We start from the raw sequence: 24,566 nt of genomic DNA on the forward strand, positions 1-24,566 counted from the left end.
TTTCCTATGCATTCACTTACTACATAGTCCATGGGGATACTATATTGTTGGGAATAGGAAGTCAAATATTCTTGTAATAGGAAGAACTGCTATCCAAAAAACAATCTTTGTCTCTCTGTCTCTGTCTCTCTCTCTCCCTGCATCCCTGGTAATTCTGTGCAAAAAACCCAACAGCTAAAGGAGGGGGAAGATCTTGCTTGATTTAAATTCATTCCTCCTCCAATGTCAGTCACTTATTCAAGAGTGTAATTATGATTTTAAATCTGGTACTTCACTAATGCCAGCTTACGGTCGGGGTCAGAAAATAAGGATGCAGTCATTCAGGGGAATAATATGAGTGGGCATGCTAAGGAGAATATAGTGGATTTGGGGTTTGTTTTGTTTTGAAAAAAGGTATAGTAGATCCAGTCTACTTTCACACATGTAGGGCCTGAATGGCACAAATTCCGATTCTCAGGGTGCTCTTTTGCTTGGAGATCTAAGAACATAATAAGAGCATCCTGGATCAAGCAAAGGGTCCATCTAGTCCAGCAGTCTGTTCTATCCTATTCTTTTGGGGGGGTATGTCTTGAATCTTCTAATATTCAGCTTCACTGGATGTCCAGTGTTATAGGAGAGGGAGAAAAAGCAGTTCTCTATCTACTTTCTTCACCCCAGGCATAATTTTATGCACCATGATCATGCCTCGTCTTATGCACCGTTCCTCTAAACCAGTGATGGCCAAACTTGGCCCTCTAGCTGTTTTGGGACTACAGTTCCCATCATCCCTGACCACTGGTCCTATTAGCTAGGGATCATGGGAGTTGTAGTCCCAAATCAGCTGGAGGGCCATGTTTGGCCATCACTGCTTTAAAGCAAAAAAGCCCAGATGTTGCAACCTTTCCTCATAGGAGAGTTGCTCCATCCCCTTGATAATCTCCGTCCATTCTTGGATTCAGCTACCTGGGAGCCCAAGGCCGCGGGTGGCGCTGTGGGTAAAACCTCAGCACCTAGGACTTGCCGATCGCATGGTCGGCGGTTCGAATCCCCGCGGCGGGGTGCGCTCCCGTCGTTCGGTCCCAGCGCCTGCTAACCTAGCAGTTCGAAAGCACCTCCGGGTGCAAGTAGATAAATAGGGACCGCTTACCAGCGGGAAGGTAAACGGCATTCCGTGTGCTGCACTGGCTCGCCAGATGCAGCTTGTCACGCTGGCCACGTGACCCGGAAGTGTCTGCGGACAGCGCTGGCTCCCGGCCTATAGAGTGAGATGCGCACAACCCTAGAGTCTGGCAAGACTGGCCCGAACGGGCAGGGGTACCTTTACCTTTACCTTACCTGGGAGCCCACCATATCCACAGTGATTTGCATACAACTGAGAGGGCTTCGGAGAATGGCAAAGCAACTGGGTCTCCTTTTCAAGTTGGCCTGAATTCCAGATGACATTCCAGGAGAGGTGATACTTAAACCTACCATCCAACACACACACACACACACACACACACACACACACACACACACCAGAGTTTATCATATCTCAGTGACAGTATCACAGGACGTCATTGCATTCTTGCCTTTCAAGAGAGAAGTTCCTACTCTCTGCTTAAGGTAAAGGTAAAGGGACCCCTGACAATTAGGTCCAGTCGTGACCGACTCTGGGGTTGCGGCGCTCATCTCGCTTTATTGGCCGAGGGAGATGGCGTACAGCTTCTGGGTCATGTGGCTAGCATGACTAAGCCACTTCTGGCAAACCAGAGCAGCGCCCAGAAACACCGTTTACCTTCCCGCCGGAGCAGTACCTATTTATCTACTTGCACTTAGATGTGCTTTTGAACTGCTAGCTTGGCAGGAGCAGGAACCGAGCAACGGCAGCTCACCCCGTCGTGGGGATTCGAACCGCCAACCTTCTGATCGGCAAGTCCTAGGCTCTGTGGTTTAACCCACAGCGCCACCTGCATCCACTCTGTGCTTAGGATGCACCAAAATGTGCCTAAGTTTTGTTAAGTATTTTCTACTCCACCTTTTCACCAAGGAGCTGAAGGCAATGCATGTGGCTTACTCTCCCATTTTATCTTCACAACAGTCCTATGAGGTATGTTAAGCCAAAAGATAAAGAATGGCCCAACCTCACTTAGTTAGCATCGTAATTAAGTGGTGCCCAAAGTCTTGATTCAGCACTCTAAACCAGCCGCCTGGGGCTTCTGGGAGTTGTGGTCCAAGAATACCTGGAGAGCACTGGGTTGGTGAAGGCTGCTCTAAGCAATGCACCCCACTAACTCTAGAATCATAAGAACATCAGTGGCTTGCTTTAGATGAATTGAGAGTTTCTTCCAGCTCTAATGTTCCATGAGATTCTAAATAACGCCGATAAGACTTGATTGTAATTTAGCAGAGGTCCTTTTACTTCTTTGTTTTTAAAGCTGTTCCGTTTATAGATCAGATGAATCAGTTGAAATGCTTTCATGGTATTGTCTGATGTTAATTGCTCCTTAATGAAGCCCATCTTATTGGTGGAAAAAGGATCTTGAAGGATGCTTTCCAGGCAAAAGTCCAGCGCTTTCCCCCCTTAATATCTTGCAGTCATCATTGATTAATGATGCAGCTTGGGAGTCATTATCTGAACCTTTGGCTTGACTTTTTCCCCAAATCAAGGAGACTAATGGGGATCTTATTTGTTCTTGGAATTTGGGAACCCAGCAAACACTTCTTTAAAGGTGAGGGGATAAATGCACACCCTGAATTTTAATGACTGTTGGAGGGAAAGGGCGGGGGTGGAATTAGAAAGTCAAACACCATAACAAGCAGGGATTGGGCATTTGTAATTGTCTTGGAAGATTTTTAAGTGATTCAGATCCAATTTAATTTTTTATCCTTGCCTCCTGGTAGCTAACACATTCAGAAAAGCACTGTCTTCAATTCTCAATTTCGGGCGAAGAAAACAAAGGTGAAATAAATATTTTCATAACTGAAAAGCCTTAATTCCTACCAGTTAAGCCAGCTCCTTATTTAAGGTGCAAATGATAAAGCAAAGCCACATAATATTGAATTAAAGCCCTAACATCTGGATATAATAAAGCATTGCTCCAACATCTAGACACTAAAAGGCACTGCTCATTGGAGGACTTAATTCACATTGGCATGGGTTGAGTGGGCAGGTCTCATGTGATTGCCACACCATGACTTCGTCCTCTTTCATACCAGTGTTATATTGTGCATTCTAATTATGTGTGTCTGTGTTTTCAGTAATTGGTTTTAATACTTGTAAGCCACTTAGAAGGCACCTTGGCAATTAAGCAGTATAAAGGTAAAGGTAAAGGGACCCCTGAGCATTAGGTCCAGTCGTGACCGACTCTGGGGTTGCGGCACTCATCTCACTTTATTGGCCGAGGGAGCCAGCATACAGCTTCTGAGTCATGTGGCCAGAATGACTAAGTCGCTTCTGGCGAACCAGAGCAGCACACAGAAATGCCGTTTACCTTCCCGCCGGAGCGGTACCTATTTATCTACTTGCACTTTTATGTGCTTTTGAACTGCTAGGTTGGCAGGAGCAGGGACTGAGCAACAGGAGCTCACCCCATCATGGGGATTCGAACCGCTGACCTTCTGATTGGCAAGTCCTAGGCTCTGTGATTTAACCCACAGCGCCACCCGCAACCCTATTAAGCAGTATACAAATTCATGAATAATAATAATTCCCAGCACCACAGTAAAATATTTGACAACCTCTTGGTTAGCTGATCTTCTAACAACAGCATTAACCCTTAAGTTACAAAATGAATGATCCCTGTTGTTGGACTTCTAACAGGGTCTTGGTCTGATTCAACAGAACTGTTTTTGCAAGCTAGGACAGAACAGCAGCAGATCTCGGAGAAACATAGTGGGTCAATATGTGGGACGAGGCCAAATCATGGAGAGTTTTCACTCTGGCAAAAATCGATTTTGCTGTGTCCAGAATATTATTTTAATTTCTTGTTGGTAATCCTAGCACAGTCTGTGAGGAGCTGATCCAGCGAGAGTCAAAATCCTCAAATTTGCACAGTAGTAGACAATCATTCACACCAAAGCACACAAATATTTTGATGCACTTGTGATGATGTACAGATAAAGATACTTCTCTGGGTATGGAAGGAGTTGAAGACAGACAGATCACCATATGGAAGCAGACACTACAGGGAAAGTTAAAAAAAGAAAAGAAAAGAAACTAGCATCAGAACAATAGCAGTAATTTGTGTGCATCAAGATTTGGAGTGCACTGTCGGTCCATTGAAACCAAATGGAATTTTGCAAATGTGACTTTAGTGGGCTGTTGATTGTGCCTTTGTCATTTCTGAAAACATGACTGCAATTTTGCAGTATAGCGCAATACATTGAGGCATAAGACCTTAACACGGTGTGTATTGAGCACTTGAAAACACCAATTTGTCATTGTTGGGAAACGCTCCCAGTTCAAATTTCTTCAGCACAAACCCAGGGCAGGGAGGAGCAGGAATCAAAACAAAGGGGGCATCATTCTTTTAGTGCAACTTGCTGCGGAAAGTGTTCTAAATAAGCTAGATAATAGTTTGTTGGTTCTGAAGCTGCAGGCACAAAAATAACAAGGAAGAAGAACAAAAGTGCTTTCCTTTTCAAACCTCTTGCATTTTCTGTTAAGGAATACATCTGATGTATACAGTAGGGTTGTTGTTTGTTTGGAGTTCTCCATGGAGAAAATAACCCTTTATTTTCACAGATCGAAATGCACAGCTTATGTGGGTAATAGTAAATGACAGGGGTTATAGAAAACCCACAGAGAGAAAGGGAAAAGATTAATAAAGGATGTACTGAATAAAGCAAACAAGGAAAATATCAAGCGATGAGATTAGTCAAAGGGAGGGGGGAAGACGCAGCTTGTTTGGAAAGGGATTCTCTAGTGACTGTGATAAATCATGCAGGAGGTTTTGTACCCCATGCAATGCAAATTTCACAAGAATTAGCAGCAAACACCTGCAGTCCTCAGCGTGTCCACTTCTGGCAATGACGTGTCCATGAGGCAATGCTGTCGTCCAGCCAAAAACGATATTACCTGGCTTCACAGATCATCATCAATGTTGAACTAATAATTTGTCTTAGACAACTGTTGACATGACTGGCTCCAGGGAACCAGCACAAAGTAAGCAAGGTGTTCAGGACTGCACCTGCCAGAATTACCTCTTCTAACACAGACTCTTACATTACAGAATGTTGAGTGCCAGTTAGAAAAGAATAAACTCAGTGGAACAGAGAGAGAATGGGGTTGCCGGTATCCTGGAGGGAGAGAGGCTGGCTAACCTGCTGGAACCCTGTACAGGAGCGCTCCCATTAGGTAGGAGAATACACTGCAGGTCCCATTTGTTTCAAATAATTAGGGGCACTTATGTGAACTTTTGCAGTGCATCCTTCTCACACCAGAAGCGTAAGAGCTGCCTTTGTGCACAGCAGCTGTCCTGGGTGTCTTTTCATCTCTGTTTCATTTCAACATCAGCAGGCAGCTTCCTCACCTATTGACCACCGATTATCAGCGAGTGACACACACTGCCGATGCAGCTTCTGAAAATCTCTTGCGAGGAAGCGACTGTGGAAGCAGCATGAGGTGACTGCCGAGTGACTTCCTGCTGCCTCTCCCCCACCCACGTATCCCAACACTTTCACATAAACAAGAATGCTTGCTTAAAAGAGTACTTGGCAAAGGTAGCTCGTCCTCAGTGAAATAATCTGTGGGGAAGAGATTCTGCCTGTTCAGAGCTGTGTAGTGAGGAGGAGGACGAGTGAATGGATGACTCACTAAATCTGCAGAGCTATACAAGTGTGTGTGTGTGTGTGTGTGTGTGTGTGTGTGTGTGTGTGTAAAAATATAGAGACATGCATATCTATTCTACTTCTTCACACAGATCAAACTATGGAACTTGCTCCACAGGAGGCAGTGATGTCCACCAACATAGATGACTTTCAAAGAGGATTGCACTATACCCTGGATGAGAGGGTTATTAATGGTCATGATAGCTATGCTCTGCTGCCACAGTTGGGGCTGCAAGGCTTCTGAAAGCCAGTTGCTGGAAACTACAGGAGGGGAGACTTGTATGATTTTGCTCATGTCCTACTTGCAGGTTTCCCACAGGCATCCATTTGGCCACTGTGAGAATAGTATGCTAGATGAGGTGGGCCATTGGCCTGATCACCAGCAGGTTCTTCTTATGTCCTGGCTCTTTGCTGAATGAGATGTAATTGATAAGAGGCAAGAGGGACACTAATATGGAGGGAGGTTTTTAAAGAAGAGAGAACAGAACTCAGCAGCAGCTTCGCATGCAAATTGTCCCAGGTTCAATCACTGGGTAGGACCGGGAATATTCCAAGTCTGAAACCCTGAAGATATGCTGCCAGTCATTGTAGGCCAGTGTTTTTCAACCATGGGTCCCCAGAAGTGGTGGGACTACAATTTTCTTCATTCACAGCCAATGGTGTAGTCCAGCCTTTCTCGACCTTGGGTTCCTGTATGTTGTTGTCCAACACTCCCATTATCCCTGACGGCTGGTCATGGATGATGGGAGTTGTAGTCCAAAAATATCTGGGGACGCAAGGTTAAGAAAGGCTAGTGTAGCCATTACCGAGATAAGTAAACCAATGGTCTAACTTAGTACAAGGCAGCCTCCTAATCCTCCCATATCTCTATACAGTACAGTGGTACCTTGGGATGTAAACGAGATCCGTTCCAGAGCCCTCTTCGCATCCTGAATTGAATGTAAGATGCAACGGCACGTCTGCGCATCCGCAGGTCGTGTTTTGCTGCTTCCGCGCATGCGTGTGATGTCATTTTGAGCATATGCGCATACGCAAGCGGCGTTCTGTTACTTCCGGGTTGCCATGGACCGCAACCTGAAAGCGCTCAACCTGAAGCACTTACAACTCGAGGTATGACTGTAGTAGTTTTCCTACATGCCTTGCATTGGTTGCTTCCATTGTTACCCTGTTCATGGCCATGTTCCAATTGGCTGCTGGTTTGTGGCATTGGAGTACAGTGGTACCTCAGGTTACATACACTTCAGGTTACACACTCCACTAACCCAGAAATAGTGCTTCAGGTTAAGAACTTTGCTTCAGGATAAGAACAGAAATCGGGCTCCGGCGGCGCAGCAGCAGCAGGAGGCCCCATTAGCTAAAGTGTTACTTCAGGTTAAGAACAGTTTCAGGTTAAGAACAGACCTCCGGAACGAATTAAGTACTTAACCTGAGGTACCACTGTAACATTGTAGTTTCAAAGTTTTTCTGGGAAATCTTTATTATTATTATTATTATTATTATTATTATTATTATTATTATCATCATCATCATCATTAATATCATGATGATGATGATGATGATGAAAAGATGTGGGTTGTAAAAAGATTTGATCTAATACATTTCTGTCTCCTGAATACGCGGCATAAGTCCTTTACTCTGACACCCTTTGTTATACTGTTTATCACATTTTGAACCTGCCATTCCTCCAAATTACTTAAGGAATCGGTACACGGTTTCTCCCTCTATATTTATCCTCACAACAACCCTGTCAGGGTGACTGGGTCAAGGCCACCCAGTGAGCCTCCTGACAAGAGTGGATTTGAAGCTCCCAAGTCCTATTCTGACACTGACCACATCGGCTACTAAAGGTCAAACAACATGTACAGTATATACAGTTATGAAGGATGTTCACTCTTCATACTGTAATGCTGCATGGGGGAAAGGAAGCTGAATCCAAAGATTTGGCTTGTGGTAGAAGAGCTTGTGGTAAAGGTAAAGGATCCCTGGACAGTTAAGTCTAATCAAAGGTGACTATGGGGTTGTGGCACTCATCTCGCTTTCAGGCCAAGGGAGCCAGCATTTGTCCACAGACAGCTTTCTGGGTTATGTGGTCAGCATGACTAAACTGCTTCTGGTGCAACGGGACACAGAAATCAGAGTGCATGGAAACGCCATTTACCTTCCCGCCACAGTGGTACCTGTTTATCTACTTGCACTGGTATGCTTTCGAACTGCTAGGTTGGCAGGAACTGCGACAGAGCAACGGGAGCTCACCCCATTGTGGGGATTCGAATAACCAACCTTCTGATTGGCAAACCCAAGAGGCTTGGTGGTTTAGATCACCTGTGTCTGGAAGTGACCAAATGGCTGACAAGCTTATGTGCCATATCTTGTCGGGCCAATCTTTACCACCTTCTTCTTCTTCTTCTTCTTCTTCTTCTTCTTCTTCTTCTTCTTCTTCTTCTTCTTCGTCTTCTTCTTCTCCTCCTCCTCCTCCTCCTTTTTGTGTGAACTGAATTATAATCCCATGCACTGCAGGTTTTCTTCCTGCTGCTTTTCTTTCTTTGTTCCTTACTGGAGTGCTGTAATGACTAATGAATTAATGTCAGCACAGAACTTAAGACTTCTCCCTCAAGCGCTTATCTGATGAAAATAGGCACACTTGTTTTATACCAGAGGAGAGAGCAGCTCCCTCACAAGGTGACAGGGAAACAGAGAATGTGACAGAACAGATTATGTGAGGTCCGGTGACATGCGTGGCAGCTGAAAGGCGCAACTTCAACACATGCATTTCCCTCCCACATAGAAAACATGTCTCTTCAGATACCACAGGACAAAAGCCTTCTCGAGTTCACATCACCTGCTCGGCTCACTTGTTCTCCTTTCCCCTTCCAAATCGGAGTTCACACTGCAGCGCTCTCGTCTAGCCTCAAAGGACTCCTGGCTCATGGGTTATCAGGAAAGAAGCCTGAGGGAATTAGGATGACAGTTGCTAAGCAACTGCTCATATGCCTTCTTCATCACCATTCATTTTAAAAAAGATGATGAAGAAGAAAGACGAGAGGTTCTTAAGAAATAAGCCTAACTGATTTCAATAGGACTTGCTTCTAGATTAGGGTTGCTGGGTCAGGAGCAACTCAGTCCCTGAGTTTTCGAGGTCCAAACCTGAAACCTAGGCATGGCTCTACCAATATACGTATATATACTCTACCTGTATCTGGATCCTATGCTTGGCAAATACAGTGGTACCTCGGGTTAAGTACTTAATTCATTCTGGAGGTCCGTTCTTAACCTGAAGCACCACTTTAGCTAATGGGGCCTCCCACTGCCACTGCGCCGCTGCTGCGTGATTTCTGTTCTCATCCTGAAGCAAAGTTCTTAACCCGAGGTACTATTTCGGGGTTAGCAGAGTCTGTAACCTGAAGTGTCAGTAACCTGAAGTGTGTGTAACCCGAGGTACCACTGTATATATACTCTACCTGTATCTGGATCCTATGCTTGGCAAATACAGTGGTACCACGGGTTAAGTACTTAATTCGTTCCGGAGGTCCGTTCTTGACCTGAAACTGTTCTTAACCTGAAGCACCACTTTAGCTAATGGGGCCTCCTGCTGCTGCCACGCTGCCGGAGTACGATTTCTGTTTTCATCCTGAAGCAAAGTTCTTAACCTGAGGTTCTATTTCTGGCTTAGCGGAGTCTGTAACCTGAACCGTATGTAACCTGAAGCGTCTGTAACCCGAGGTACCACTGTGTGGTAGTGTAGCCCTTTGCAGGGTGACTCAAAAGTGAGTTGCACTGCATTCAGTGGGTCTTGCTCCTCAGTCGGTGTTTGCAGCTTAAGAGCTTGTGTGCTAATGTCACAAGGTCTACCCTTATGCAAGGGAAAGATAGGTAATACTCCCACCATGGTGGTTACTGGTGATGCCTAAGTGGAGAAGTGAGATGTTTATGTAGCAGGTGTGTCATTGGTAGGGAAGGGTGATGGACAGAATTGGAAGCATTTAGAATTAATGAGTTGCTTTAGCTATCTCTACATCAGAAGGACTATCAGCTCTTCCTTAACTTTACAGGAACATACCCTTTTATGGAATAAACGGCGTACTTTGCGGAAGAGAACATGTCTACTGCCTAAGCAAATAGCCACCACAGTCTTCCCCTTTTGTTCTTGTTGAAATGTTGATATGGCTGCCATGTCACAGATATCTTACTTTATCTAATCTGTGATGTGATCTTATCTTTATCCTGCTAATATTTTCTGACACCAACTCCCATGTTGTGCTGCCTCACAGAAAACACTCAGCTATTTATTCAAATGGAATTACAGAAAGATTTGCCATGACAGCTACAAAAGAGAAGCAATATTAAGTGGGCACGTGTATGCAGGAACTATTTGCCTTCCAGACTCTTAGGGATGCAACTTCAATGGAGCCACCCCTGAGTAAATTTCTGTGCTCTCAGGCAGTTGCTTATTAAATACAAATGGAATATTGAAGGCTGCATTTGGGCTTCACAGTCTGCTTTTATAAAGCATTAAAATAATGTAAGAGATAACGTGTTTGTCTCCAAAATACACTTCACGGCTGCTTCACTGAGATTATGAAAACAGCAACTAAATATTAGATTAATCCCCAAGTATACACTATCCATCAAGGGCATATGGTAGGATAAATTAATATAATTCCTCTGGCTTTGCTTATTTCAATTTATTATTTATACTATCTGCATTCTGCTTTTGTCACCAACACAAACCACTCAAAGCCAGCTAACAAAAGCAAGAAATCTCACCATAAAAAAATAGCATTGAAGCAACATACAACGTTTCAGGAAACATATACTAACAAGTACAACAGCAGAAAATAATAGTAAAAGCCACTGAAATATCATACAATATTGTAGTAAAAGCCATAAATATCCTATAATGTTAACATGAAAAACTAAACTAGCATAAAATAAATTAATCCTATTTCCTGAATCTTAAAAGTCAGTTTTTACTGTATGCAAATTGTTGTAGTTGTTTAGTCGTTTAGTCGTGTCCGACTCTTCGTGACCCCATGGACCAGAGCACGCCAGGCACTCCTGTTTTCCACTGCCTCCCGCAGTTTGGTCAGACTCATGTGAGTTTGACCAAACTGTATGCAAATAGCACCTCAAAATTCCCTACTCTGTTGATGGGCCAGGGAATAAGAGAACCATTTCACTGAATTTATCCAGGAGAGAAGAAATTCTCTAACATTTTGTCTCAAATGGAGTTATACTATTTAGCAATAGCAGTAGTACAGCTTTTCTTTCTTTCTTTCTTTCTTTCTTTCTTTCTTTCTTTCTTTCTTCCCCTTGTTAGTAGCAGCAGCGGCAGCACCAGCTGCTTTAGCAACAAGGCCATTTTTCATCCTCTACAATGCCCCTTACCTAGTATTGTTCCAGGTCATCGTGGAAGGAAATGGTGCCCACCACCCAAAAATTGGTGCAGAATATTCACTGAAAATTCTACAAAGTGGCCTTACTTTTCTAGGATGGCCCAATTTTTTTTTTAAATTATTGATTAAATTTGTATACTACCCTCAATCTGTAGATCTCAGGGAAGTTCACAACAACAACAACAACAACAACAATAAATAATCTCGGGAAAATAAAAATAAAATATCTCAGAAATTTTATCAGGAAAATGTACTCAGAGAAATTTTGGCTGCCCTCAACTTCTATGCCTGTGGTGCCATAACTACAAAAACAAAAAAGAACTTCTTTTCTAGTCAGGATGTAAATTTGCCTCTCTCTGCACATTACTCTTATTTACATTGCAAACTCATGTGCCATTTTGTTGTCCATTCACTAAAGATCCTTTTGGGGCCGTGTGCAGTTTGCTTGGGTTCACCACTCTGAATAATTGGGATCCTTCACTGCTCACCACTGACTTCAGATCACTGATAACAAGTTCAATAGCCACATCCTATATTATTTTCCAAATGCCATTGACCTAGGTGGCACTTTCTTCAGGGTAGACATGCATAAGACTGCACTCTAAAAAATGTTTTTAGGGCTGTACAGTATTAAGAAAAAAAAGTCCTGTCCTTACAATTCAAAGAAGGCAGTAAAAATAAGACAAAAATCATAATTACAAGATTCAATTACCCATGTTGTTTCAGCAGCCTTGAAAAATCTATTTTGTTTCTTTTCAGAATTCATGCAAATTTTAGTATAAATTGAGCCTTCAGCTATTTAACAGGAATTCCAAGAATTTTAACAGCTTTTAAAAAGTTATCACTGGAATGATTTGTGTTAGGATAGCAGAGAACATATGTTTATTTGATCCTTATTGCAGAAACCCAGGATGCTGCAGTAACACTGTGCATTCTTTAAAACACTCTTTAAAACACAGCATCCAGGCTACAAATGATTTGAACTGAAGCAATTTGAACAGGAGAGGAAGATCATACATAAGCAGCACAGCATGGAACATCATTAAGAGCTTCTCCCAGATGTTAAGGATTCCATGTGTCACAATCAACAAGAGTGCTTTAAAGCCACAATGCCTGTTTCTGAGCCTCTTGGGTTCCCATCGTACCTGACCACTGGTCCTGTTAGCTAGGGATGATGGGAGTTGTAGCCCCAAAACTTCTGGAGGGCTGAGTTTGGGGGTGCCTGCTCTTGGGCTTGCCAATCAGAAGGTTGTAGGTTCAAATCCAGGTGATGTTGGTGAGCTCCCATTACTCTGTCCCAGATTCTGCCAACCTAGCAGTTCAAAAGCACACCAGTGCAAGTAGATAAATAGGTACCACTCTGGCAGGAAGGTAAAAAAGTGTTTCCATGCACTCTGGCACTCATCACTATGTCCCATTGTGCCAGAAGCTGTCTGTGGTCAAATGCCGGCTCCCTTGGCCTGAAAAGTGAGATGAGCACCGCACCCCATAGTTGCCTTTGAGTGGACTTAACCATCCATGGGTCCTTTACCTTTTTACCTTACCCTATTTTTGCAGAAGAAACAGCCTCAGACACACTGGATTTTACTGTGTATGTGTTGTATGGACTGAGGAGACATTTCACATTTTCCTTGCTGTAGTTTACTTCAGACTCAGTGCTAATGGATCAGATTTTTAATTATTTTATAAATAAAACATTTGACATACATTTAGAGAAACATTGAAATGGGCTAAATAACAATGGCATTTTCCCTGCTCCAAAAGGAGAGCAACCCTGGATTTCTGATAACATGTACGTCCACCCATAAGCTTGATGTACTTTACGAGTCTGAGCTATCTCCAGCGAGCTGGACATATTCATGCGCTATTTATATACATATTCATGTGCTAACCTCATCTGGTGAGATCCAGACAATTCTTTGCATGAGCAGAAGGTACTTGTACACAGGGGAATCCTCCGGTTTCTGTCAAAAAAAAACCCCACCCCAACACTTCGCACAATATTCCAGAGCAGGGGTCAGCAAACTTTTTCAGCAGTAGACCATGCCACTGTCCCTCATACCTTGTGGGGGGCCAGATTATATTTTGAAAAAAAATATGAACCAATTCCCATGCCCCACAAACAACCCAGAGATGCATTTTAAATAAAAGCACACATTCTACTCATGTAAAAACACCAGGCAGCCCCCACAAATAACCCAGAGACCCATTTTATATAAAAGCACACATTCTACTCATGTAAAAACATGCTGATTCCTGGACCGCCCACGGGCCGGATTTAGAAGGTAATTGGGCCGGATCTGGCCCCCGGGCCTCAGTTTGCCTACCCATGTTCCAGAGGGCCTCTTAAATCTCAAGAGGGGCTTCCCAGGAGGTGAAACAGGAAAGGTGAAATAGCTTCTGCATGACCTGTTTATTGGGCATTTGCCTTGATTTGTTTGAACAACGTTTGTAGGGAGGTTATATGACATCAACTGTTGAACATTCATTCTATGTTTTCTTTTGTGGGGTTATACAACATCCCATCAAGCAGTTGTTATCCCACACTTTCCAGTGTGTTTCCCAGTCACTTTCCATACCATAAAAAGTCATCCCACTTTGTTCTGTTTTGGTAGCAGACGTATTGCTTTCGAACCAAGATCCATTTTAATTACGCAACCTGCATGTTTTGGTATGCACTGAGTCCCACCCACAAAAGAAATGACAATCTGGAAGTGTCCAGTATCCCAAATTCCACTGAATGGTTTCAGGAGGAGGAGAAATTCTCCAATAGATTGTCAGGGGTGGGACTCACCCCTGTAGCACCTGTAATAGCACACCTATTTTTGGTAAGGTTTTTTGTTTCTTCATTTTGCTGTCAGTGCAGTGACAGCTTTGGTAGCCAGGCTACCATTTTGCATCCTCTGAAATGCCCCAGACCTAATACCATTCCTAGACATTCAGGGAACAGAATGGCAGCTCCGAGAAAGGGGGGGGGAGTTGTTAATATTTAGGGGAAATTCTGCAATATGGCCTTTTTCTAGGACTCAAGAAAATTTGGAGGGGGGTGTATTTTGAGAAATTTTGGCTCAGCTTTGGTTGCGGTAATTGCCACCTAGGCCCCTGTATCTTCTGCATCACTTTGTTTAGCAGCATCATTTATGGAGCTCACATTTATTTTTTCATTGCACTTCTCTCTAGTCAATCAATTCTTCTAACAGTACATAAAGCCTAATCATTACCCCAAAGACTCCCTAGTCATTAGGCAGTGTGATGACATGCAGCTCAGTGCATCTCACTTAGTGCTCTTTAAATGCCAAGATTCATGATGAACTTGAAATAAATGTTCAGTGCTTATAGTTAGTAGGAGTCAATGAGCTCAAACTATTCTCAGATAAATTGAACAGCTAGTACCTGCACATGATGAGCTTGATGAGCACCGTGAATGCAACCATTACCATCTGGGGGTGTGTGTGTGTGTGTGTGTGTGTGCGCTTTACAAGGAGCAGCTACACTGCAATAAACCCAAGACTCTGCTACATTTGTGTTCTGGAAGCGTGCCAAAGGCAGAAAATTCTCATATGTCACCTTTGAGGAAGGTACAGTGTGATACATCTTGCATGCTGAAGAATGCACAACCAAGCTGAGTTTAATCACCTACATTTTTCCTCTATGTAAATCTTCCTGTGTTTGGAATAGATTGCGTTCTTCATTAGTTATAGACTCTGCAGACTCACCCGAGAAAATTTGCTATGACACCACAAGCCTCCCAGAGGCTTTGTTCAGGGCTGGCATTTGGGTTTGGCAACCACTGAGGCCATTGCCTGGAGCCCCCAGAACTCTCTGCCCCTCCTCCTTGTTGTGATTGCATATTCGTTTGCCCTCTGAGTGACAGAGTGAGCAAGCAATGTCAAGGAGAATGGAGCAGCTGCTGCTATTCACCTCCTTCTCCTCTTGACCCGATGGGTGGGACCCATAAGAAAAGGGCAAGCAAACAGGCAGCTGTGTCATGTACGAGAGAAAGGAGAGTCAAATGCTAGGAAGACATGGTTGGGGAGTCTTGTCAAGAGCCTCCTAAAACTAGCAATAGGTTTATAGCTGAAGGCCTTTCCTTCCTCCTGATATTGCGTAGCTGCTTGGGAGCCACTGGTAGGTGTGCTCCTCCTTCAGCACTCCATTAATGATCCTAAGACACATGATGCAATGTCACACAGACTGGCTGGATGCAGAAGAGTGGTAGGAGGCACCAGCTGGGGGAAGCCCCAAGGGAAGAAGGCTCAGAGCCGGGGGATTAGTGGTGATTTGAAGATGAGTAGTCAGAGGGGGAAGAAGGAGCAGGCGGGCAGGAGGAGGTGTTGAAAGCTAAAGAGGCAACACGGTTTAGTGAGCAGGAAGAGGCTGTGGCAGAGAGCAGTTCAGATTCCGAGGCTGGAGAGGAGGATGGCCAAGAGCCAGAGTTGAGATAGGCTGCTGAAGAATCGGGCATCTTGCCCTTCTGCTGTTAGCAGCTCCCCTCTCCCCTGGCCTCCTAGAAGACACAGAGAAATGAAAAGAGCAGAGCAGAGATGGGTTGTGCCCAAATGCAGTTTGCGACTGCTTGGAAAGACCCTGGAAACAAGGAGCCTTAGAGAATGGTGGGAAGGCAGGGGCCTCCAGTCCTCGCAACTTCTGAGACCCTTCTTCATGTTTCCCCTCTGAAGGGCAGTAACACAAGAACGGGCCTTTTCTGTGGTGACTCCCCGTTTGTGGAATGCTCTCCCCAGTGAGGTTTGCCTGGTGCCTTCTTTACATAGCTTTGGGCACCAGGAAGAAACATTCCTTTTCTCCTAGGCCTCTCTCTCTCTCTCTCTCTCTCTCTCTCTCTCTCTCTCTGTGTGTGTGTGTGTGTGTTGGAGTGTTATTGTTTTTGTTTGTTACTATGATATGTATTTTTGTGTTTTTATCTTGTAAACTTCCCTGTGATCCACAGACGAGGGGCAGTATAGAAATTTAAATAAATAAATAAATGAGGTTGGCCACAATTCAACATAGCACAGCCCACTTTTCACGAATAGTAATACTTTTCTTGCCCTCACATACTTTTATCTGTTTCAGGAAGGGCTCACTGTGTTCATTTTAATATTGTGTGTTTTAAGAGGGGCCTATTATATTTATTGTGCCCGGCCAACATCTTCATCCTGCATCCCTGACAAATTATTGCAATTTCAACATTTAATTTTGAGCTGCCCTCCCACTAGCAAAATTGTTGATGCTGTTTCTACCCCCAGGGAAAAGGGGGGGTATGGGTTTTGGGGTGGTGGCAAGCACAAGCATTATCTTTTCCTCTTCCCAGAGCAAAAGAAGCAGCTCGCAGATTGAGAGCCATTGCTTTTATTATTATTTTATTATGCATAATATGGAAAATATTAAATAGATCAATAGAAGAATGAAGCTGTTCCGAGTTGATCTCCATGGAGTAAGAACAGTGTGGGGGGCTGTGGGAAGAATTATAGGGAGAAACAAATTAAATTTACACATTTCAGATAATCAGGCATGTGGTTTACCCTCTGTGGGTTCTCTAATCTAGCTTTTCTTAATTACATTCTTTGTAAGATGCATTGTTTCACTTTTCCCCCCATGGAGTTCTTTTTGTTGGGGGAGTATGTAGTGTAATTACTAAGCTCCTGGCATTATTTCTGTTTTTTATTATGAAATGTCAAGATTCTGAAAAGGAAAATTTCACGCACTATATAATGTCAATCATCTGTCTTTATGAGATGGAACAGCATTCACTTTGTTCAAAATGTTTGTTTAAATGGGAGGGGAAAGACAGGGACTCCGTTCGTGCAAGTTGTTGCTAACATACTAGACTGGCCTTCTTTTTGCTTAGGATCTTAAAATTTTGATTAGTTTGAAGTTTGTTTTTCTTTCAGAAGGCATGCTTAAACGTGTTAGCATTGCAATAAAGACATACATCTTTAAAAACTAACTAACTAACTAACAAAGCAGACAGGCAGCTATGCCTAAATTTAGGCCTTGTGGATGTGGAGAAATTGGAAGCAGAAGAAATGGAAAGCTGTTGAAGGAGACCCTGAATGTGAATAAGTAAAAGCAGTCCCAGATTTACAGAAGTTGTCCCGGTTTCTGATTTGATCCCAGAATGTCTCGGTTTTCCTTAGAATGTTCCTATTTTCATTGGAGAAATGTTGGAGGGTATCCACTGCCCTCCATGCCTCCTCCTTTGCCCTGCTCCTCTCTCTCTTACTAATGCAATTGAGGTGGCAACACTGCCGATTTCTCCTCCGCCTCCCTCAGCACATGGGCACTGAGAAAGTGACAAAGGCTTCAGAACCAGAACACTTGGGCAAGGTGGCCAGGGGTATTGCTGTGTTGCCACTGCAGTTTCCATAATGGCTAGAAGACAATTAGTTGATTCCCATCCACTTTGACAAAACAAGGGGGCTGCATCAACGGCTGAATCTCTTCCTGCCATTTCATAGCTGTGTTCAAGGCCCACTGTGAACTCACAGTAGCAGCTGCTACTGTTTATTGATCAAGCTAGGCAGAAGACCAGGTTCCCATCATTTATACCAAGAAAATTAATGAGCCTTCATACTAAATGCTTGTGTTCCATTGTACACCTCAAAGGTTCTGATCATACCCGGTCACATAGCTAGATCTAATTCTCCAGTTAAAATGTTCTTGGTTTTAGACCCGGAGTGGAGGAAGTGGGGACAGAAATCAATGTGACTCCAATCTAACCAATTCGCAATCTTTTCAGGACAGAGTGATACATGATGGGAAAAACACTGTTCTTATCATATGGGTGTGCATTAGGGCCACTCCAAAAATGGAAACTGGGTTTCACCCCATTTGAGAAATGCTCGGGCTGAACCTTGAGCGAGTCTGCCTTGCTGGGTGATGGCAAAGACAACCATCTACAACAGTGTTCCCCAGACTTGGGTCTCCAGCTGTGGTTGGACTTCAACTCCCATCATCCCTAGCTAGCAGGACCAGTGGTCAGGGATGATGGGAGTTGTAGTCCAACCGCAGCTGGAGACCCAAGTTTGGGAAACATTGATCTACAATATAAAGTGTGTGGCATTGATAAACCTAGTTTGTTTGTTTTTTATGGTACAACCAAGAAGCAATTTAGGGATTTTTAAAAAGAGGTGCAGTAATGCCTTTGTGCTGGACTAAACCTCTGATTTTTCATAGGCTTTTCTCTCTTTATTCTGCAGTGACTCTAGCTACCTGTACAAAACATCAGAAAGGATTCCAGTTGGTTAATGTACATCCAAGGGAGATCCAGGGAATGGTTAGCATAAGACACCCTTTTGATAACATCAGAGGGGGTTTTCTTGTATAGGTTATAAATTCACCGCTATAATGGCACTAGGAAGTAACTCTTCAAAGCAAGTTGCCTTCAAAGATTTCACTTTGCTAGAGGGCACTGTCTGAGTGTTTGCCTACCTGGGGAGGTTGGCTTTCAGAGAACTCATTCCATTGGGATATAAGAATCAGATTTGCTACTAATTTACATTGGTTTTATCTCAGTGTGGCTCCACCGGCTACTGCTATTGGGATTTGGGAGGAATTATCAAAACTCCAGCTCGCTGACACTGCTTGTAAGATGCTTTCCTGGTCTATTAAAGTCCAGGATTTCAGAATTTTTGACTTGTACTTTCCCACTGCGTATTAACTGCTTTCTTCTTGTTGTCAGACAACACTTTTGTTTCTAAACTACAAAAATATATAGTGTTATGAGTTTGTGGGTGCCAGACCTGGACTCAGCATATTTTAAACTATAAGACAGGTTAGCTTCCTGATGAGGTAACTGCATGGGATGACAAAGGAAAGCTGATGGGGCATTAAGAAAGCAAGGTCTCTGTGCCAGATGGCAAATGGGTGGGGCCCCTCCTTCTGAGATAGCTAGAAGGACAAAAGCCTTCTATTCACAATCTTTGAAAAAATGGGTGCGTGAGACAGAAGCAAGACAGCAAGCAGAGAGGGGGAGAGCCATGCCAGATCTCTGCTTGAATCCAGGGCTGTGGCTACAGCAGAAACAAGACCCTTTTGGTGTGTTGATGCTCAGAACCCTTCCATGGTAGGCTCAGGTTGTATATATGTGTAAATAAACCATATCTCACAAAGATATCAGAGTCTCCACTGTTCCTCATTTCCAAAAGAAGCACAGACCCTGGGTAAGTGCCTGGAACTCCTGGAATCTTGCACCACACAGAGATTGCAGTGGCATGCTACAATATATGTTAATTATTATTTGCCTTTTCTTTTCTGTGCAGGTCCTATTTACCATTTTCATGACCCCGGTGGAAAGGCTTCCTAGATATACGTGCCATATCCCTTTCATCTCTGTATCTGGCATTTGCAACCCAATCTCACTGAAAACATATTTGGAATTTGCATGTACCTACCATCTTAGGAGGGACACGGGTAGCACTGTGGTCTAAACCACTGAGCTTTGGGCTTGCAGATCAGAAGGTTGGCAGTTCGAATCCCCGCAACGTGGTGAGCTTCCATTGCTTGGTCCCAGCTCCTGCCAATCTAGCAGTTCGAAAGCACGCCAAAAAAAAGTACATGTAGATAAATCGTTACCGCTCTGGCAGGAAGGTAAACAGCGTTTCTGTGCACTGCTCTGGTTTTGATGTTCCGTTGTGCCAGAAGCGGCTTAGTCATGCTGGCCACATGACCCGGAAAAACTGTCTGCGAACAAATGCTGGCTCCCTCAGCCTGTAAAGCGAGATGAGCGCCGCAACCCCAGAGTCATCTGCGACTGGACTTAACTGTCAGGGGTCCTTTACCTTTACCTTTTAACATCTTAGGGTGCAAACATGATACTAAGATCTCTTTGCTTTAAAGTAAGAGTGAGTTCCATAAGTTTGATAGTTGCAGTATCAATGACTGCTTCTTATTGTCAATTGTGAACTGGCAATCAGCTTCACTGAGTGACTGAGGCTGCAATCACAATGCAGTGGTACCTCAGGTTAAGTACTTAATTCGTTCCGGAGGTCCGTACTTAACCTGAAACTGTTCTTAACCTGAAGCACCACTTTAGCTAATGGGGCCTCCTGCTGCCGCTGCGCCACCGCTGCACGATTTCTGTTCTCATCCTGAAGCAAAGTTCTTAACCTGAAGCACTATTTCTGGGTTAGCAGAGTCTGTAACCTGAAGCGTCTGTAACCTGAAGCGTATGTAACCCAAGGTACCACTGTATTGAGAAAAAGGCCCATTAAACTCAACTGGACAAAAGCTCCATTAAACTTCCAACTGGACAAATGCTTTGCCCCCAGAGATGGGAGGAGACCCCAGGGAACCATTTCACCAACATACCCTCCTCATGGAAGCCTGCTGTGGTGCCACACACTCTATGAGCCCAGCTTGCTGCCCAGCTCCAAGTCTACCCCAGGTTGCCCTGGGGTACCCTCCCTCTTTGGGCTTCTTCTCACACCCCCAATACTTATTTCCCACAGTCAGGGGCTCCAGTATGCCTGCATGTTACACAGTGAGCACATCTTTACCAGTGCATCTGCTCATAAAAAAAGTAAGCGAGTTTCAGCCAGCCTACAATTAATTAAGGTAAGCATAGCATTTGGCAATCTTTGATCTAAATGTGCCATCATGTGTAAAAAATATATTATTAGGGGGAGGGGAGAAAAGCAAATCAATTTACGCGTATGTCTCAGGCAAGAATAATCTTTAATCTCTTTCCTCCCAAATAATCAGCAGCAGCTGTCTATACAATGCCTAAATTAGTCTTTTGTTTAATATTGTCTCTGCTTAAAATGGAGATTTCTAGCAGTTGCCTGGAGAATGTGCCCTGGCCTCCATGTTTCTGCTAATATAATTAGTCTGATTCTTACCCTTGCCCACAGCTGAGAAGCATTTCCTCAGGTATGTGCATTTTCTCAAGTGAGCCTGATCACATCTTTGTCCACTGAACTCCCAGCCTCCCTTAATCTTCCATGTAGCAGCAGTTTGCTACGTACCAACACATAATTGGTTATAGCCTTTTCCTGTAGCTGAAGGACCTTTGGAATACCCTTCTGATGTTTCCATTTACCGCATTAATTTATTTGATGTACAATTCGGTCACGGTAGCTCCCAGATACTTTGAATTGCATCCTCTATAAGGCGGGGGATAGCTGCCGTAAATATTAAATGGCAAAACTTCATGACATAGGTTAAGGAGTTCTTTCTTTATTCACACAGATGCGCACATCCAACAACCGCCATGTGTATTTCCTGAGCAAATTTTAGAAGCAGAAAGGTGTGACTATTGGAAGGTTGTTGTTGTTGTGCTCAGGGATCTGCTTGCTGTCTTCCTGTAGGCATTTGGTTCTCCATTGTTCAGAACAGGTTGCTGGACTAGGTGGGACTTTGGTCTGATCCAGTAGGGATCTTCTGATGTTCTTATTGGGGGCTAAAGAGGTCAGAGTGCTTCCTGCAAACACCTCCATCCCAACTTGATTCATGTGGAGGTCATGACTGTTTCAATAAAACACATAAAAAACCCACAAAACTTAAGGACAAACTAGACATGATGTTAAATGTGTTTGGGCTGGGTGGGTGAGGGCACCAATCATTATCAGCTTCAGAGCTGGTGGGGATCTTCTTCCAATTTTTGGTGTGGTTGGTCCAGATGAAAACCCATTATCTGAAGCTGCTCTTTGCATTGGGTGGGGGGAATCCCTAATTGGCTCCAACGGTAGGAGGGTCCTAAGCTTTCCTTCCCACCTGTTGCGATCCCAACATTTATCGGTTCCAAACCCAAAAGCCTGCCTATTCCGAAATTAGATGTGAAGTGGTTCATCTGGTATCTACTTTTCACTCTTTCGGATGTCAGGATAAGACATTTTTATTTACCCAGGCATTTCAATTTGTGTAATCCATCCCTCAGTCCCTTTTTGCAGTTTTTCTTTTTTTAAAATAATTTTTATTAACTGACCAATCAAATCAAATCAAATCACATAAATTCCGAATTACAAAGCCGAATTTTAAATTTTTGTTGAGGGGACCCATATTTCAAGTTCCGAAGGGGGATTCCGATCATCTTCTTGCTACTGCGTTAATATCCAAATCAGTCCAAATAAAGTTCATAATTCTATCCAGTCTTATCTTGCTGTTTCCGCATCTCATCTTGTTCATATATATTTTTTATTTTTTCTTTATGATCTCTTCTGATAATCTCCTTAAGCAGATAGACACCAATTATAATCCTGTGTGAATTTTTCCGTTCGTCCAATCCTCATATCGAGATGGTTTCCATATATCATCGCTTTCATAAATAACATTGCTCTTTCCATCATTAATCTCGTAAATCTGTCGCTCTTAAGTCCCTCTGAGGAGTCTCACCCACAATATAAAAACAGCTCTATTTCTCCTCTCCTCCCAGACTTAAGTCTTCCGACAGAGCTTGCCAACATGGCGACGGTATTTTTAACTGCGTCATTCCAAAGCTCTTATACTTTCCACGATCTTCTTAAAACATGCTTTGGTTAGAAAATTTATCTCCACACTGTCATAAATCCACAGCTTAAGTCATTAAAACGACATTTCTGACTTGGGGGGGGGGATTCTTGGTTCTTTTTGCAGTTTTTCATCTAGTATCTTTTATTGAGCTTGCTGATGTTGGCATTTTATTATGTCCATATGTGCCCACTCAACCTCTTGGAACTGCAGAACTGGCACTCTTACAAGTGGGTGCATAATAACCATTCCACATTTGCAAGACATGAATCTTTTAGCATGACAGCCCCTACCCTGTAGAACTCACTTCCCATTGATATTAGTCAGGTGACTTCACTATATTGTTTTCAGTGCCTGCTAAAAACACGCTTGTTCCAGCAAGGCTACCCAGACATAGGATTTCAGCAGGTATCAGGGTTTTGATTTTTTAATTACTGTTTTTGGTTTCTTTTTAAAAAAAAAATATGATTTGTTTTTATTGTTTTTTTATTGGTATTTTAAATGAATATTTTAGGGTATCTTGCAAACCACTCAGAGGTCTTTCATTTTGGTAAGCGGTATTTACATTTTGTTAAGTAAACAAATAAGATTGTGTTATATTTCAATCGGTTTGTTGTAAAGGACAGTGTAGAACTGTTTTAAACAAGTTTAAGATGGCAGCTAGCTTCGCTCTCAGAATAGTGGTTTTTTGGGGGGGTTGTATTACTGCCGTATAAGCAATACAGCAGGTCTGAGGGGTGTGCGCCCCCTAATTGAGAGTGGAAAATTGTATATTTGGTACTAGAAAGAACCGAGAGCTTCTCTAATTGGTATCCTTCCCTCATAACTGCCAGTTCTGTCAGTCTCTTACTTTTCTTCTCGTATAAAGAGCACTCCATGTACAAGCTACTTCCATGCAAGAATTTTTTCAAAAAATCTTTTCCAACGAAATAACTAATTCCTCGCATCATGAAGCTTGGGACCCTCTGCTCACCTGTCCAGATGAAAGTACGCTTGCTGTCATTGTGGGACGGGAGCTGATCTTGGGCCTCAAGGATAATTATGCACCTAAAATTAACAGCCTACTTTCTCTCTCTCTCTCTCTCTCTCTCTCTCTCTCTGCTCGGTATCTCTGCTTCTAAATGCTAAATTTAATGAGCCATTAACAATTGGGTAATTAATTAATTAAATTAATTAGCAATTGCATGAATGGTTTTCTAAATGTAAATAGCAGGCATGGGGGTCCCTGTTGAGGGAGGTTGGGGGGCTTTAAATCTTCACCCCACCCCACCACACCCCATGCTGACCAATGTGAATATTTTTTAATGCACTGAGAGGAAAGCTCCCATTTGAGGCCAATCTAAGCTTTCCTTCCAGTATAAATAACATGCACAGGAAAGAGGGGGATTCAGATAAGGGGTATGGGGAGGGGGTGCAAACTGCTAATGGCATGTCCCTTTGCTCACCAAGCTCCTGATCCATCTTTTGTGCCTACTACTTGTTTGCTCTTTCAAAGCAATTGACACAATTGCTTATAGTACAAGTGATGTCAGTTTGGCCCTAAATGTTCATCTGCAGCTGCCTCGAAAGATCAAATTGTGGTGCAGCTTAACCGAGGTATTAAACAGCCATGCTTTTTCCAGAATTATAGTGTGGTTGGTCAAGTGTCTAAAATGGGCAGTTCAGCCTCATGCCTAGCTCAGGATTTGTTGCTGGCTCTCCAGACTGTGACTCGGGATGGGGGGTGTGGACGTTGGAGAAAAACCTTTGCCCTCCCCTTGTGTTCATTACCAAGGTCTATTCCTGCATCTTCCCCCTCCTGCCTGAAAGTGGGCTTGTCAGCCATGTCCTCCCAATCACCATCCCACCACCGTCTTTGCCTTAGGGAGAATGTCTGAAAAATGGACTCTGCTGTACACAAGAAGGTTCTGTGTATGGTTTAGAAACCCCCAACTCCTT

The sequence above is a fragment of the Podarcis raffonei genome, chromosome 2 (assembly GCF_027172205.1).
Source record: "Podarcis raffonei isolate rPodRaf1 chromosome 2, rPodRaf1.pri, whole genome shotgun sequence".
Taxonomy (NCBI): domain Eukaryota; kingdom Metazoa; phylum Chordata; class Lepidosauria; order Squamata; family Lacertidae; genus Podarcis; species Podarcis raffonei.